Raw genomic sequence first — 16,372 nt, forward strand, 5'->3', positions numbered from 1 at the left:
TACCAAGGTATCTAAAGCCTGATTTTGACATGCGGAAAGGAAGTTCACTGTCTGAAAGTTGAAGTGCCAAATTGTTTATAGGAAAACATTCACTTTTGCTTAGATTTAATTTGTACCCAGAGAACACTCCAAACTCTTTTAAAGTATTCAAAATAGAAGGAACACATCTGACTGGATCTGAAATGTACAACAACAGGTCATCAGCATAAAGAGATAACTTGTGCTCAATTCCCAACCTATGGATGCCACGTATATTAGTAGGATATCTTAGCTTGATGGACAAGGGTTCTATGGCTAGCGCAAACAACAGAGGGCTTAGCGGACAACCTTGTCGTGTGCCTCTTGACAAAGGAAAGAATTGAGAAGCCACTCTATTAGTCATCACCAACGCTTTGGGGGAGGTATATAACAGGCGGATCCAAGAGATAAATGTAGTACCAAAGCCAAACCTTTCTAATACTGCAAATAAGTAAGGCATTTCTGTCCTATCAAAGGCTTTCTCTGCGTCCAGGGAGACGACAACCTCTGGCAACTCCCTGGACGCTGGGGAGTGGACAACATTAAGCAGCTTCCTGATATTTACGAAAGAGTGTCGGTTCCTCATAAAACCAGTTTGGTCTATTGAGATAATTGGAGATTTGACTTTGTCTAATCTTAGGGCAAGGAGCTTAGCTAATATCTTAACATCTGTATTTAAAAGAGAAATGGGTCGATAGGAACCACACTCAAGTGGATCCTTACCTAGTTTTAGAATGAGTGAAATGGAGGCTTCAGTAAGACTCTGTGGAAGATGATTTTGTTTCAAAGAATAATTAAACATTTCTAATAGAATTGGAACAAGTTGTTTGCTAAATTTTTTATAAAATTCGACAGGATAGCCATCAGGCCCTGGAGTTTTACTGCTTTGCATGTTCTTAACGGCATCAATTATTTCCTGCAGTTGTAAAGGTCTGTCTAAATCATCTCTAGAAGCATCTTCTAGAGAGGGGAAGTGTAGATTATCTAAGAACTTATTCATAGTTGAGGTGTCTTGTGGGAATGTGGATGTATACAAGTCTGAGTAATATTCTTTAAAGGTGGCACTTATTTCCTTTGGGTCTACAGATAAAACTTGTGAAGATTTACGAATTTGTGGGATCACCCGAGAGGCGGCTATTCATTTTAATTGATAGGCCAAAAGATGGCCAGCCTTATCACCATGCTCGTAGTAATGTCCTTTGGACCATAGCAGGTGTTTTTCAGTTCTTTCCAATGATAAGAGGTCATACTGACTTTTCAGTTCAATTTTAATTTTGTTTAATTCAGGTGTTGGGGATGCAGCATATTAGTGGTCTATTTTGTTTAATTGCTGAAATTAGTTCTTGCTCCCTCTGCTTCTTTTCTTTATTAAGTGATGTGGAAAATGAAATGATCTCCCCTCTTATAACTACCTTTAGTGTTTCCCACAGAATGGATGGGGAAATTGAATCTGATCTGTTGAATGATAGGAATTCGTCTATTGCCCCTGAGATGCGTTTACAAAAATTATTATCAGCCAGTAGGGCAGTATTCAATCTCCAGGTATTATGCAGTGCAAGATTTTGTGAAAATGCAAAATCAAGGATTACCGGTGCATGGTCTGACTCAACAATGGCCATATACTCTGCTTTTTCAACTGCAGGAAGAAGTGTCTTGTCAAAAAAAAAATAGTCTATTCTACTGTATGTATGATGCACGTGAGAATAAAAGGAAAATTCCTTTTTCAGTGGGTACAAAAACCTCCATGGGTCCACACAACCAATCTTACATATGAAATCAGAAAGAACTTGGGACATTTTAGATCGAGTAAGAGTTTTGGGACATGAACGGTCCATAGTAGGATCGATTACATTGTTAAGATCGCCAGCTAGGATTAGCCTATGTGTGTCCAAATCTGGTATGAGAGATATAAGTTTAGAGATAAAGCTGCTGTCATCCCAGTTAGGTGCGTACACATTTACAAGTATAGTAGGAGTGTTAAAGAGAGAGCCTGATACTATTATAAATTGGCCTTGAGGATCAGAGATTATTTTGGATGGAGTGAATACGATTTTTTTATGGATTAATATTGATACCCCTCGAGATTTAGTATTGTAGCTGGAGTGAAAGCTTTGCCCAACCCAATTCTTCTTGAGCCTTATCTGATCTGCAGTTGTGAGGTGAGTCTCTTGTAAAAAAACGATGTCCACCTTTAGCTTTTTTAGATGGGAAAAAACACGTGCCCTTTTAATTGGCCCATTGAGCCCCTTAACGTTCCAGCTTGAAAATCGTACTGGTGACGAGCCCACGAACCCAACATTATGTGCGTTATCGTCAGACATATCCAGATAAAACAAACAAAAGAATTGAGTATTGACGAGACGTGCTCATAACTGAATGAAGTGATTTCTTGCCTTCAGAGTCACATGAGAAAAAAAATACATTGGCAGTGTGTAACCCCCTTCCAGTAAAACAAAAAAATCCCAAGCTCCCTAAAAGCACCCTCCTTGTCCTAAACAAACAACATACATTACCTATGTCTGTCCTCTAAACAGAGACAGACTGCAGGCTCCCTCCTAATAATAAACGAGACTTCCGATACATTCTAAACCGTTCCGTGAAGAGAACAATGACCCTTTAGCTGTCATTGAAATGTATTGGAGTGGAGATATAATGTCCATGGTTAACAGTATACACATACATTTCACCAAGATCCTGACAAAAAGAAATGTGAAAAGAGGAGAAAGAAAAAAAAAAAAACACCGGTTGCAAACAATCCGGTCAGGCTATAGGCGTGTTGTTACAAGCCAGTACGAGTCATTATGTAACAAAGTAGTCGCTAGTATGGCACATGCGCCGTTGTAACAGTAAATTATGGCTCTAAGAAACCCATAACAAGTCTAATAGGTAAACCTAGATGTGATAATGAACTCAGTTTACTGTCTGGCAAGTATGTCAAGTTTAAGTCAAAGTTCAAACACAGTGTACTGAGTCCCAGCAGTAGGCTACAATTGAGAGACCGCCACTGTTATTCTAAGATACCTGATGCCATCACCCGGCGGTCGTAGAATGCCATTGCCTTCTCTGGTGTGTCAAAGTCCAGGGTTTCTCCTTTGAAGAAGACCCGTAGCGTGGCTGGAAACCGCAGTCGGAACTTTATCCCCTTCAGGTAGAGTGCATGTTTGATGCTGTTGAATTCTGCCCTCCTCTGAGATAAATTGTTGCTGAAGTCGGGGTAAATCCGAACGGTGGCATCCTTGTATTGCAAGGTGTTCTGTCTGGCAAAGCGGAGGAGACGTTCCTTATCTTGAAAGCAGTGAAAGCATATCAGAAATGTGCGTGGATTTTGCCCAGTTGTTGCTGGCGTATTCCCTACTCGATGCGCTCTGTCCAAGACTGGGGCTGAGTCGAATACTTTGTCTCCTGTGAGCTCCAACAACATTTTGGACATAAACGTCACAGTCTCTCCGTCATTTTCACTGCCCTCTGGTACACCTACGATTCTCAAGTTGGACCTACGCGAACGGTTTTCTAGGTCTTCAATGCGATCAAGAAGGGCCTCATTTTGCTTGCGCAGCGAATCGATGGCTAGCTCCGCTGCGTTGACTTTCTCGAAATTATCACCTGCTAAAGTTTCTGCTGCGGTCAGGCGCATATGAAAACCATCCACCGTCCCTCGCAAAGCGTCAACAGAGGCATGCAAAGGTCCAACAGATTCCTGGATGAGACTGGAGATGTCCTCTTTTATGCTGGCACGTTGTTTAGACAGTTCTTGCACCAGTTGAGACATTGATATTCCTTCTTCTTGGGAGAAACGGTTAGCAGTAGACGCCATTGAAGCTAGCTTGCTGGCAATCGTATTCCGTGTAGTCGGTGGAGCAGGATTTTGTTTTGGTTTTGAGGACCTGCTCATTATACGTTTGTAACTATGGTATATACACTCTTTTCTCCGTTGATGAAACTGAGTTTTGTTGGACAATGAACAGTGAAATTAAAAGTTGTTTTCAAGTTAGGTCAGAGCTCTTCACCCTTGAAGAAATTGGGCATTAAGTGGCAGCCGAAGGCAGGGACCTTGGCGGTCTGATCCTCGGCTACTGAAGCTGGCTCTTGGGACGTGGAACGTCACCTCTCTGCTGGGGAAGGAGCCTGAGCTGGTGCGCGAGGTTGTGCGGTTCCGGCTAGATATAGTCGGACTCACCTCGACGCATGGCTTGGGCTCCGGAACCAGCCTCCTCGAGAGGGGTTGGACTCTCTTCCACTCTGGAGTTGCCCGCGGTGAGAGGCGTAGAGCAGGTGTGGGCATACTTATTGCCCCCCGGCTGTGCGCCTGTACATTGGGGTTCACCCCGGTAGACGAGAGGGTAGCCTCCCTCCGCCTTAGGGTGGGGGGACGGGTCCTGACTGTTGTTTGTGCTTATGCACCGAACAGCAGTTCAGAGTACCCACCCTTTTTGGAGTCCCTGGAGGAGGCACTAGAGAGTGCTCCTCCGGGAGACTCCCTCGTCCTGCTGGGCGACTTCAATGCTCACGTGGGCAATGACAGTGAGACCTGGAGGGGCGTGATTGGGAGGAACGCCCCCCCCCCCCCCCATCTGAATTAGAGTGGTGTTTTGTTGTTGGACTTCTGTGCTCATCACGGACTGTCGATAACGAACACCATGTTCAGGCATAAGGGTGTCCATATGTGCACTTGGCACCAGGACACCCTAGGCCGCAGCTCGATGATCGACTTTGTGGTTGTATCGTCGGCCTTGCGGCCGTATGTCCTGGACACTCGGGTGAAGAGAGGGGCGGAGCTGTCAACTGATCACCACCTGGTGGTGAGCTGGCTCCGCTGGTGGGGGAGGAAGCCGGTCAGACCTGGCAGGCCCAAACGTATTGTGAGAGTCTGTTGGGAACGTCTGGCGGAATCCCCTGTAAGGAGGAGTTTCAACTCCCACCTCCGGCAGAGCTTCAGCCATGTCTCGGGGGAGGTGGGGGACATTGAGCTCGAATGGGCCATGTTCCGTGCCTCCATTGTTGAAGCGGCCGACCGGAGCTGTGGCCGTAAGGTGGTCGGTGCCGGTCGTGGCGGCAACCCCTGAACCCGCTGGTGGACCCCAGTGGTGAGGGAGGCCGTCAAGCTGAAGAAGGAGTCCTATCGGGCCTTTTTGGCCAGTGGGACTCTGGAAGCAGCTGATGGGTACCGACAGGCCAAGCGGAACGCAGCCTAGGCGGTTGCTGAGGCAAAAACTCGGGCTTGGGAGGAGTTCGGGGAGGCCATGGAGAATGACTTCCGGACGGCCTCGAGGAGATTCTGGTCCACCATCCGGCGGCTCGGGGGGGGGGGGAGCGGTGCACCGTCAACACCGTGTATGGTGAGGGCGGGGCTCTGCTGACTTCAACTAATGACGTCATGAGTCGGTGGGGCGAATACTTCGAGGGCCTCCTCAATCCTACCGACACGTCTTCCGATGAGGAAGCAGAGTTGGGGGGCTCGGACGTGGGGCCTCCCATTTCTGGGGCTGAGGTTGCCGAGGTGGTTAAAAAGCTCCTCGGTGGCCACGGGGGTGGATGAGGTCCGTCCTGAGTTCCTCAAGGCTCTGGATGTTGTGGGGCTGTCTTGGTTGACACGCCTCTGCAGCATCGCGTGGACATCGGGGGCAGTGCCTCTGGACTGGCAGATCGGGGTGGTGGTCCCCCTCTTTAAAAAGGGGGACCGGAGGGTGTGTTCCAACTATAGGGGGATCACACTCCTCAGCCTCCCTGGAAAGGTCTATTCGGGGGTACTGGAGAGGAGGATCCGCCGGATAGTCGAATCTCGGATTCAGGAGGTGCAGTGTGGTTTTCGTCCTGGCCGTGGAACAGTGGACCAGCTCTACACCCTCCGCAGGATCCTGGAGGGTGCATGTGAGTTCGCCCAACCGGTCTACATGTGTTTTGTGGACTTGGAAAAGGCGTTCCACCGTGTCCCTCGGGGACGCTTGTGGGGGGTGCTCCGGGAGTATGGAGTGCCGGACTCCTTGATATGGGCTGTTCGGTCTCTGTTTGACCGGTGTCAGAGTTTGGTCCGCATTGCCAGCAGTAAGTCGGACATGTTTCCTGTGAGGGTTGGACTCCGTCAGGGCTGCCCTTTGTCACCGATTCTGTTCATAATTTTTATGTTGAACTGAACGCAACACATTTTTTAATAAAGAACTTGAACGTGAATTAGATCACATTATGTGTCATGAACAGCAGACATCACTGTAAATGAACGTTGAAATTTGTTTTCCATTGAAAACTGAGTGACATCTGTTTTCTCTTTTGAAACGCAGAGAGAAAGTTCCTCCCTCCTGTATTCTCGCTGGTGCCGCTTAAATCATGTATCACCAGACAGAAATGGTTTTGACATTTTGTGCGCAATGCATTGCGAGCAACGTAGTGTCCGGCTGAGAATAGTTGAATAACATACTGGCTTCTGCACGAGCAGCCGCCCCATGTACAGAGGCTACAGTCCTCACTGCAGCTGGCCCCGGTTCGAGTCCCGCCCCGAGCGGCCCTGTGCTGCATGTCTTCCCTCTCTCTCTGCCCCCTTCTTCCTGTCTCTCTCCAACTGTCTATCCATAAAGGTATAAAAACAAGATGGCGGCGCAGGTGTGTTTGACGTCCTAGCTTGTCTGCGTTTTATTTTATGTTGTCCGTTTTTTAACTACTGTCTAAGTGTTGCCGTTGTGCACCTCTACAATGAAAATATTATCTGCTTGATTTAAGTGAGCAATTTGCGAAATAGATATAAAACGGACATAACAATGTTGCCTGCTGTTTGGCTCTACCTGCTGGGCCTCACGTTGACATTCCCTGTTGAGAATAAATCAGGACAAAATGGAATGGACGTTAGTTCTACACCTACTTTTTATTGGATTACCTCCCGATGCACAACCATATCGGGTTCGGAACCGGCACAATTTTCTCTGTGGATTACTGCAGAGCACCTCTTTGGTTCACCTGGGTGTGAGGGCGGTCTGTGCCCGCTACGAGAGCAGGTGTGGATGGAGGCGCTGCGCTCTCGCACAGTCGTGGCGGCTGGTAGCCACCGGCGGAGAACGATCAAGGCATTGTGGATTACTCTCCTGTTGCTACTCTCGGGTAATATCCACCCTAACCCGGGGCCTGAACGGACCCAGCTCGAAACTCCATCTGATCTGGCAAGTAGCAAGGGGCTACGTTTTGTTCATCTTAACGTGCGCAGTCTATTAAACAAGATAGACTCTGTTTGCATATGGGCAAAATTGGCTGACTGCGATGTTATGGTTCTCTCAGAGACGTGGCTTAAACCCTCAATAACCAACACATCCATACACATCAAAGGATACAACATCTTCAGGTCTGACCGCGTAAACAAAGGAGGTGGCGTTGCTATCTATGTCAAATCACATTTGAACTGTTCTTGCATCGAATCGTGCACCAGAGCTAAATATTTTGAACTATTGACAGTTAAACTGGAGCTACCCAATGGCGCTGACCTCAGTATCGTGGGGTGCTATCGTCCACCGTCAGCAGTTTGCGAGGCTGCAACTGCGCTTATGGACCACTTAAATAAATTATCCGATTACAGCTGTATCCAGCACATAACATACACTTATAATGACCCTGTGCCTGTTTCACCCACTTTTCAACACATCTCAAACCTCACAAAGTTTCCCACGGCCTCCTGAGTTACTTCAAAGAGCTAATACACGCAGCATTACCGGCCAGATCCACGGCAGCTATCGAGTGGCGGAGGGAGACCACTGAGGAAATACTCCATTCATAATAATATTTAACTAATATAAACATATAAACAGCCAAGCTGTGGTGGATCCAAAAATTATTTGTGAAAACTGTTTGTTTTTTTACAGTTGATACATTTATCAACACTTAAATTTAAATTGAGCCTGCAACAACAGTCGTTTTAAGGAAAGTGCATGATACCTAAAAAAAATTTTTTTTTAAATAAAACTGGACAAATTGTCAAGTAATCTTGGCTGGTACTCATGTGTTTTTATTTTAATATGAAAATGTTTCACCAGCGTGTTTGACAAAAACAATCAGTGTATTCAGGTTTCCAAGCTGAATACACCAAAAGCTGAGCAGATTAGTTTCTGTCTTACAAACAAACAAAGTCTTATCAGGCCAACAGACGGACAGAAAGGGCTGAAAATGCTCTACTGCTAAACTGAATCAGATTCCTTAACAGGCGTTAAATTGGACATCTTGTCCATGACGAAGCCATAATTACAGAGATTTAACTATGTTTCTCCAGGATAATCCACTCAGCAACAGCAATGACTGCCCGGAAATCCTGCCTATTTTTATTTCCAAACTAACATTGGGCCTCATGCAACAACCGTCCGTACGCACAGATTTGTTCTTAAGTCGTGCGTACAAGTGATTTAAGAGAACATTCACCAATCTGTTTGTATTTTACGTTTTCTTTCAGGTATGAACAGAATTTACAGTGATTCAGACCTGTCGTAGGAGTTTCCTAAAATAGTCCGCTGTTATTCCAATTTCAATTCAATTAATTTTTATTTATATAGCGCCAAATACAACAAATGTCATCTCAAGGCACTTAGATAGTAAGTTCAATTCAAGCCAATTGGAATTCAATTAATTAATAATAATCATAATTCATAAAATAATCCAATTCGTTCATATAGAGCCAATTCAAAAAGAATTTCCTAGCTAAGAAAACCAACAGATTGCACTGAAACTTTTTGTTTTTCGGTCCAATCTCCCGGCCTGAGCGGCATGCCTGAGGCGACTATGGAGAGAAACGACTCCCTTTTAACAGGAAGAAACCTCTGGCAGAACCAGACTCAGGAAGGGGGGCCATCCGCCTCCACCAGCTGGGGTTTGAGAAGACAGAAAGGGGGGGGGGGGGCAGGGAAACACAAGTTAATGACCACAATAATATCACATATACATAAAGAGAGTAAAGTGAGGAAAGGTGTGACAGATGAGGCCCCCCAGCAGTCTAGGCCTATAGCAGCTTAACTATGGGATGTTTCAGGATTACCTGAGCCATCCCTATTCAAGGTAAACACAAGAAACTTGTGCTAACGAAAAAATAAATAAATGAATAAATAAAGGACCAGACTCAGTGAGTAATTCCCTATACTCCCTATATAGATCTGCTCCTCACACCACAACAACCATCTTTTTACAGCCACAAGCTACCTCAGCCTCTCACCAACTGCACACCAGTCACAGCGGTGCAGCACAATAAAGTTTGCTTGACTAATGGATTGTATATTTGATTACTTTGAAGCAAACATAAATAGATATATACATTATACCCCATAATGATGCTGACATTATTCTGTTTGACTTAAATTATGCTCTAATTGAAGGTTAATTTGACACTGTATATAACAAGGTCAATGGGAAGCGTAACCAGCGGCTGACATTCTACTTTTGGATGCCTTAGCGCGTCAGGCTCTTGGAAGAGAGCGTGTGTTCTGAGACTGTGTAGATATCCTTGCCGATCAAACCCAGTTCCACCACACGTCCAGGTCCTCAGCACCCTTGGATTTTTGGCCACTGGAACCTTTCAGAGTGAGATTGGAGACAGATCGGGTGTGTCCCAGTCCTCTGTGAGTTGTGCGCTCCCCTTGGTCATCAAAGCTCTCATCAGTTTATCACCCATGGTACATCACATTCCCATACACCGCTGTCCAACAAGTACAAATTAAGAGGGACTTTCATGCCGTGGCTGGACTGCCAAACATAATTGGAGCAATAGGCTGCACACATATACGCATCAAAGCCCCCGTGAGCTGAAGGCCAGGTGGGTGTGTCTCCATACAGCGGGGGGGCAAACTGCTCTATAGCCCAGAGAAGGCATGCCAGATTTGCACAATATTGCCATGAACGAGGGTCTCCACCTGAACCAGCCCAGGCAGACCAGAAGGTGCCAGAAGACCCCCCTCATGGACCCCCCATCAAAGAGCCATCATGATGAGGCAACAACTAATTGCACGGCTTTAGTTGCAGTCATCCAGTGCCTGGCCATGGCAAGACGTTTTTATTTTTAATCCATTTTCATATCAAACCATTTCTTCTCTATTTCGGTGACATTACGAACTACAGGTGACACAGAATTAACAGCACTCGTAATAACTTCCCATTTCTTGGCTTTAGCAGGTCCCGGAATTCCACTGCCAGTTCCACAGAGAAGGGCCTGATAACTGAAGGCTCTGTTGGGAAAATATCTTATAATGAGATCTTTAAGATATGATGGAGCTAGGTCATTAAGAGGTTTATATGTGAGGAGAAGAATCTTAAATTCTATTCTGAATTTAACAGGGAGCCAATGAAGAGAAGCTAAAACTGGAGAAATATGATCTCTGCTGTTAGTTCTCATCAAAACTCTGGCTGCAGCATTTTGGATCAACTGAAGGCTTTTCAGAGAATATGTGGGACAGCCCAATAATGAAGAATTACAGCAGTCCAATCCTGAAGTAACAAATGCATGGAGCAGTTTTTCTGCATCACTCTGAGACAAGATGTTCCTGATTTTAACAATATTACGAAGGTGAAAGAAGGCAGTCCTAGAAACCTGTTTTATATGCGAGTCAAATGATAAATTCTGGTCAAAAATAACTCCAAGGTTCCTCACTGTAGAACTAGAAGCCAAGGAAATACCATCTAGAGTAACTATATAGTGTCGTGTTTGTTTGTCTGAGAGAAGAAATACAAACTCCAAGTCTGGCTCAGAAGTTATTAAATGTTTAAAGGTTGAAGTTCCACAGCCCTGTGAACCTCTCTCTGCCAGGCAGTCTGATCACAAAAAGGGTACTACTCTTTTGCAAAATTAACTTTAATATTTCCATAAAAATATGATGGAAATATGTCCAAAAGTTGGGGAGAAGCCATGGTTTGGACTTGGCTTTCCCTGATTGGTCCTTGGTCCGATATCAGCCTCGTACCCCATCTCCACTTTAGGCTTCTTCCCATCTGTAAGCATGTAGCAGTTTCTCTCAACACTAAACCCATCGTCTCTTTCCTGGTTCAACCCTTCACACTGTGGGGTCAGTGCTTATTCCCCTTCAAAAATAAGTATATTAACTCTGTAAAAGCACAATGCATAAATATGTACAATAAAAAGGTAATATTAAACCCTCAACAATAGCTGGACAGTTTCTCCCTGAAGCGCTCAGGTCCAAAGATAACGACTTCAGTTTTGTCTGAATTTAGAAGCAGACAGTTCTGAGTCATCCAGGTCTTTATGTCTTTAAGACATGCTTGTAGTCTGACCAACCTATTGGGTTCATCTGGTTTTATAGATAAGTCTGAGTATCATCAGCATAGCAATGGAAATGTATGCCATGCTGTCTAATAATGTTACCTAATGGAAGCATGTATAAAGTAAAAAGAATCGGTCCAAGCACAGAACCCTGAGGAACTCCATGACTTACTCTGGTGTGTGAGGAAGATTCTTCATTTACAAGAACAAACTGAAATCTATCTGAAATTACTTGCTATAATAACTATAATTTACTGGAGTTATTTACTCTGGACGCAGCAGCGTTAGCTTCGGAATTAGCTTAGCTTACTCCGTCCTGGAGATGCAGCTCACCTTAATCCCTTGCGGCGCAGGTCGTTCAAAACTCCTCTGCAGTCCACGATGTGAAGAACAGTTTTCCAGGCAACTTAACTTCTATCACTTTTGGGTTTTTCTCAAACGCACGTGTCCTCCGTGCATCAGTATGACATGCTCCGCTCACCGAAACAAACTCAAAGCATCATAAAATAATCAAACTAAATAGATCCAGAGTTTTACTTTTTAGCTGACACCTAATTTCTTAATATTTACAAACATTTTTAACAAACGCATACTTTAACATCAAAATGTGAAATAATGTAACAATAATATATTTTGTAATAAAATAAAATACATTGTGTACAAAAAACAGAATATTATTAATTATTATAATTATAATATTATTACATTATTATTATCCTATAATTATTTATTACACCTGGAAATCCTAAAGTATAGAAAGTATAGGCCTACTGAACCTGAACAGGTGAACAGTCTCTGGCTCAGGGTGGTCTGACGATGATAAAGTGCGACTTTATATGGTCTTAACATATGATCTGCTTATCAATTCCAATCTTATTATTGAATTTATTACTTCAGATTACTGAAGACTTCAAACCTGCAGCTCTGTGGAAATCTTCCTCTATGATTCTACTTCTGTGAGCAGGAAACACCACAAACGTGTGGAGAAAGTGTTTCAGAGCAACATTTCTGATTTACAGACAGACGGTTGCCTTGGAAACGTGTTGTTGTACAGAAACTGCCAAAAAAAAAACTAAGTGCACACAAAGAACTAGTTCTGAAATGAGAAGATGCAGAAAGATTGCTGAGAATATTTTTCAGATTAATTATCAACAGCGAGAAGAAGCAGAACTCCGGAAATAACAGAAAACAACATCAAAGAAGAAGTAAATCCAAAGCCAGACAATAACACACAGGGCATGACATGTGCAGGGTTAGGGGTAGGGTAACCCTAACCCTGCACTTCTGAAACAAAGCTTTTACTGACAGCTTGGTTTCCACCTGAGAGGCTGAGTTGGTTCTGTTGCTTGGTTTGGTTGCTCTGTGTGTTCCTGAGGTTCTTTCCTGGGTATCAGAGGGTCTAAAGGCCCAGCGGTGGGATCCAAGTGTGCTCAGAGCTCCCCAGAAATCTGATTTTAAACTCATCTGAAGACTTCCTCCACAGGCTGCTGTGGCTGATGGGAGATGAGAGCTTCCAGCAGCTCATTAACAGGTTGTCTGTTTACAGACTTGTTAGAATAATGAAGGCATGTTCCCTGTTATTAAAGAATTACATCTGATGACTTCAGGAAACAAATCACCACCAACACTTCTGACAGTTTAAAATCTTTTCATTAATTTAGTCAGAGAAGCTAAAAAAAAGCAACTTATTAATCCAAATATAATATTTCATTAAACTGAGCATTTCTATTAAAGAACTTTATCATTATTGTATAATAACACACAACAGCTGTTTAGTTATTGAGAGTTATGGCTTTAAATATGACCAGGGGAGAGGGATTGGTGGTGGGTACAGGGGTAAGCTGATGACGACAAAGAAGACAGATTGAGGAAAGTGAGGAAATGGAGAGAGTGGGTAGACAAAAACACAAACGTTACAAAAACCCGCTGAATCCGTCGGTCGGGTCACAGGGGGGTGGAGCCTATCCCAGAGGGTGGATCTTATCCCAGAGGGTGGATCTTATCCCAGGGGGTGGATCCTATCCCAGAGGGTGGATCCAATCCCAGAGGGTGGATCCAATCCCAGAGGGTGGATCCAATCCCAGAGGGTGGATCTTATCCCAGAGGGTGGATCTTATCCCAGAGGGTGGATCTTATCCCAGAGGGTGGATCCTATCCCAGGGGGGCTGGATCTTATCCCAGAGGGTGGATCTTATCCCAGAGGGTGGATCTTATCCCAGAGGGTGGATCCTATCCCAGGGGGGCTGGATCCTATCCCAGAGGGTGGATCTTATCCCAGAGGGTGGATCTTATCCCAGGGGGTGGATACTATCCCAGAGGGTGGATCTTATCCCAGAGGGTGGATCTTATCCCAGGGGGTGGATCCTATCCCAGAGGGTGGATCTTATCCCAGAGGGTGGATCCTATCCCAGAGGGTGGATCCTATCCCAGAGGGTGGATCTTATCCCAGGGGGTGGATACTATCCCAGAGGGTGGATCTTATCCCAGAGGGTGGATCTTATCCCAGAGGGTGGATCCTATCCCAGGGGGTGGATCCTATCCCAGGGGGGCTGGATCCTATCCCAGAGGGTGGATCTTATCCCAGAGGGTGGATCTTATCCCAGAGGGTGGATCTTATCCCAGAGGGTGGATCTTATCCCAGAGGGTGGATCTTATCCCAGAGGGTGGATCTTATCCCAGGGGGTGGATCCAATCCCAGAGGGTGGATCCAATCCCAGAGGGTGGATCCAATCCCAGAGGGTGGATCTTATCCCAGGGGGTGGATCCTATCCCAGGGGGTGGATCCTATCCCAGAGGGTGGATCCAATCCCAGAGGGTGGATCTTATCCCAGAGGGTGGATCCAATCCCAGAGGGTGGATCCTATCCCAGGGGGTGGATCCTATCCCAGGGGGTGGATCCTATCCCAGAGGGTGGATCTTATCCCAGAGGGTGGATCCTATCCCAGAGGGTGGATCTTATCCCAGAGGGTGGATCCTATCCCAGAGGGTGGATCTTATCCCATAGGGTGGAGCCTATCCCAGGGGATAAAAGTGATTTTCTAACTTTTGAAATTCATCCACAAACATGAGATAAAATCTGCAGAATCTGTGTATCTGTAGAAATCTGTGTATCTGTAGAATCTGTGTATCTGTAGAATCTGTGTATCTGCAGAAATCTGTGTATCTGTAGAAATATATGTATCTGTAGAATCTGTGTATCTGCAGAAATCTGTGTATCTGTAGAAATATATGTATCTGTAGAATCTGTGTATCTGTAGAAATCTGTGTATCTGCAGAAATCTGTGTATCTGTAGAAATCTGTGTATCTGTAGAAATATATGTATCTGTAGAATCTGTGTATCTGTAGAATCTGTGTATCTGTAGAAATCTCCGGGCTGTGAACTCGAACACGTTAGTTTTTATGCTGCAGACGTCATCGTATTTAAGGGCAGCAGAGCTGAGGGAGTCCATCAGTCAGCAGCTCATCTTCATCAGCAGCTCATCTTCATCAGCAGCTCCTCTTCTCACAGTAAGCCTCTGAATTATCTCATCTTTACATGTTTTAATGAATTCTGAAGCATTCTGGGGTCTTTTCTCTGGTTCCTTTTCTTTGCAGTTTGTCCTTTAATCTCAATTTTATGTCTTTTCTTACGAATCTTTTTCCAAACTGTGGTTCTGTTTTCATCACCTGAGTTATTTTTGGATTCTTTTGGTTCTTTTTGTCTCAGATTTTCTGTTTTCTATGATTCTTTGTGCTTTCACCTGTTCCATAAATGACTTTATTTCCCTTTTCTAATGTTTTCATGCATTAACTGTTTTTAATTCGATTCACTTTGCTTCCATGTCAATAAATTTATTATTTTTATTTGAGAAGACTTTTCAGATTTAAACTTTATTACTTTTCCACATGTATTTTGTTTTGCTCAGAAAATAATTAGCTTCTTCTGGATCCTGTTCTGTGAGGAGTCCTCCCAGTAAAGGAACTGATTTAATGCATTTGTGTTTCTGTGTTTGGCAGGAAGTCAGTGATGTGTGTGCTGATGAAGAGTGTGAAGATCCATCTTCATCTCCTGTTCCTCGGAGGTGTTCTGTGTGCAGCTCTGCCTCCGCCGGCATTCTCCACCCGGTAAACTCTGATATTAAACTCTGATATTGATTGGTTTTACTCAGTCAAATCAGGTGTTGAGATAAAACTACGTCAGCTCCAGTCAGAGTAAATGTTTTTCTTAAGTTGATTAAACCAATAAAAACACATATTTGTTCAGCCTGCATCAGTTACAGAACCAGTTTTATTTTAATTATCTAACGTGTGTAGAAAGCAGCAGCAAACTCCAGATTTGTGTAAAAAAAGAGTCTTTTTTCTTTGTGTTGATGTGGTTTGTGTTCAGAGTTCAGATGGAAGAAAGCAGCTGGAAGCAGCAGCCGTCTGTCCATGATGAGGAGGATCTGAAACTCATCTATGACCTGACCCGGTAAAGTTCCCCGATTACAAGAGAAAGAAGGTTTCTGTGTTCGGACTCATGAAACCAAATCAGAATATTATAGATGAATGGGCAGAAAACATAAGAGAATAACTCCTGGTTCCCCATTAGGGTTAGTTATGTAAACTGGTTTTATTCATGTTTTCATTGAGCCATGAACTAAAACGTGCTTCTCTAATAATAAAGAAGTTGTTCACGATTTGCCCTTTTTGAAATGACGGCTCGTTTCATGACTCACAGCTCTGAAGTCAATCTGCCCGGCGGTTTGATGCCCGGTGTCACTCTGAGTGGAAATCACTTTCCTTCTGCAGTCAATCTGCTTCACATCAGATTCTCTAAAAACACACCGCCTCTCTTTTATAGGAATATTCACCCATTAGTGGCACATTTACGGAGAATTTCATTAATTATTCGTTATTATTTATAAGTACTTATTCCTCATCTGGATTAGATTTATGGAAAGCAGCTTAACAACAGTTGGAACATCTTCGGGGGAGTTTAGGGTTAAAACCCAGGTGAGAATCTGAGGAAACAAACACTGAAACATGGAGCAGTGATGTCTGTTGGGGAGGTTTAAAACACAAAGTTAAAACCAGAGATCACATTAGAGTTAAATATCATAATAAAAAGCTGATGCTTCCAACCAAAGCAACACACACATGAATGG

The sequence above is a fragment of the Odontesthes bonariensis genome, chromosome 4, assembly GCF_027942865.1.
Source record: "Odontesthes bonariensis isolate fOdoBon6 chromosome 4, fOdoBon6.hap1, whole genome shotgun sequence".
Lineage (NCBI taxonomy): Eukaryota > Metazoa > Chordata > Actinopteri > Atheriniformes > Atherinopsidae > Odontesthes > Odontesthes bonariensis.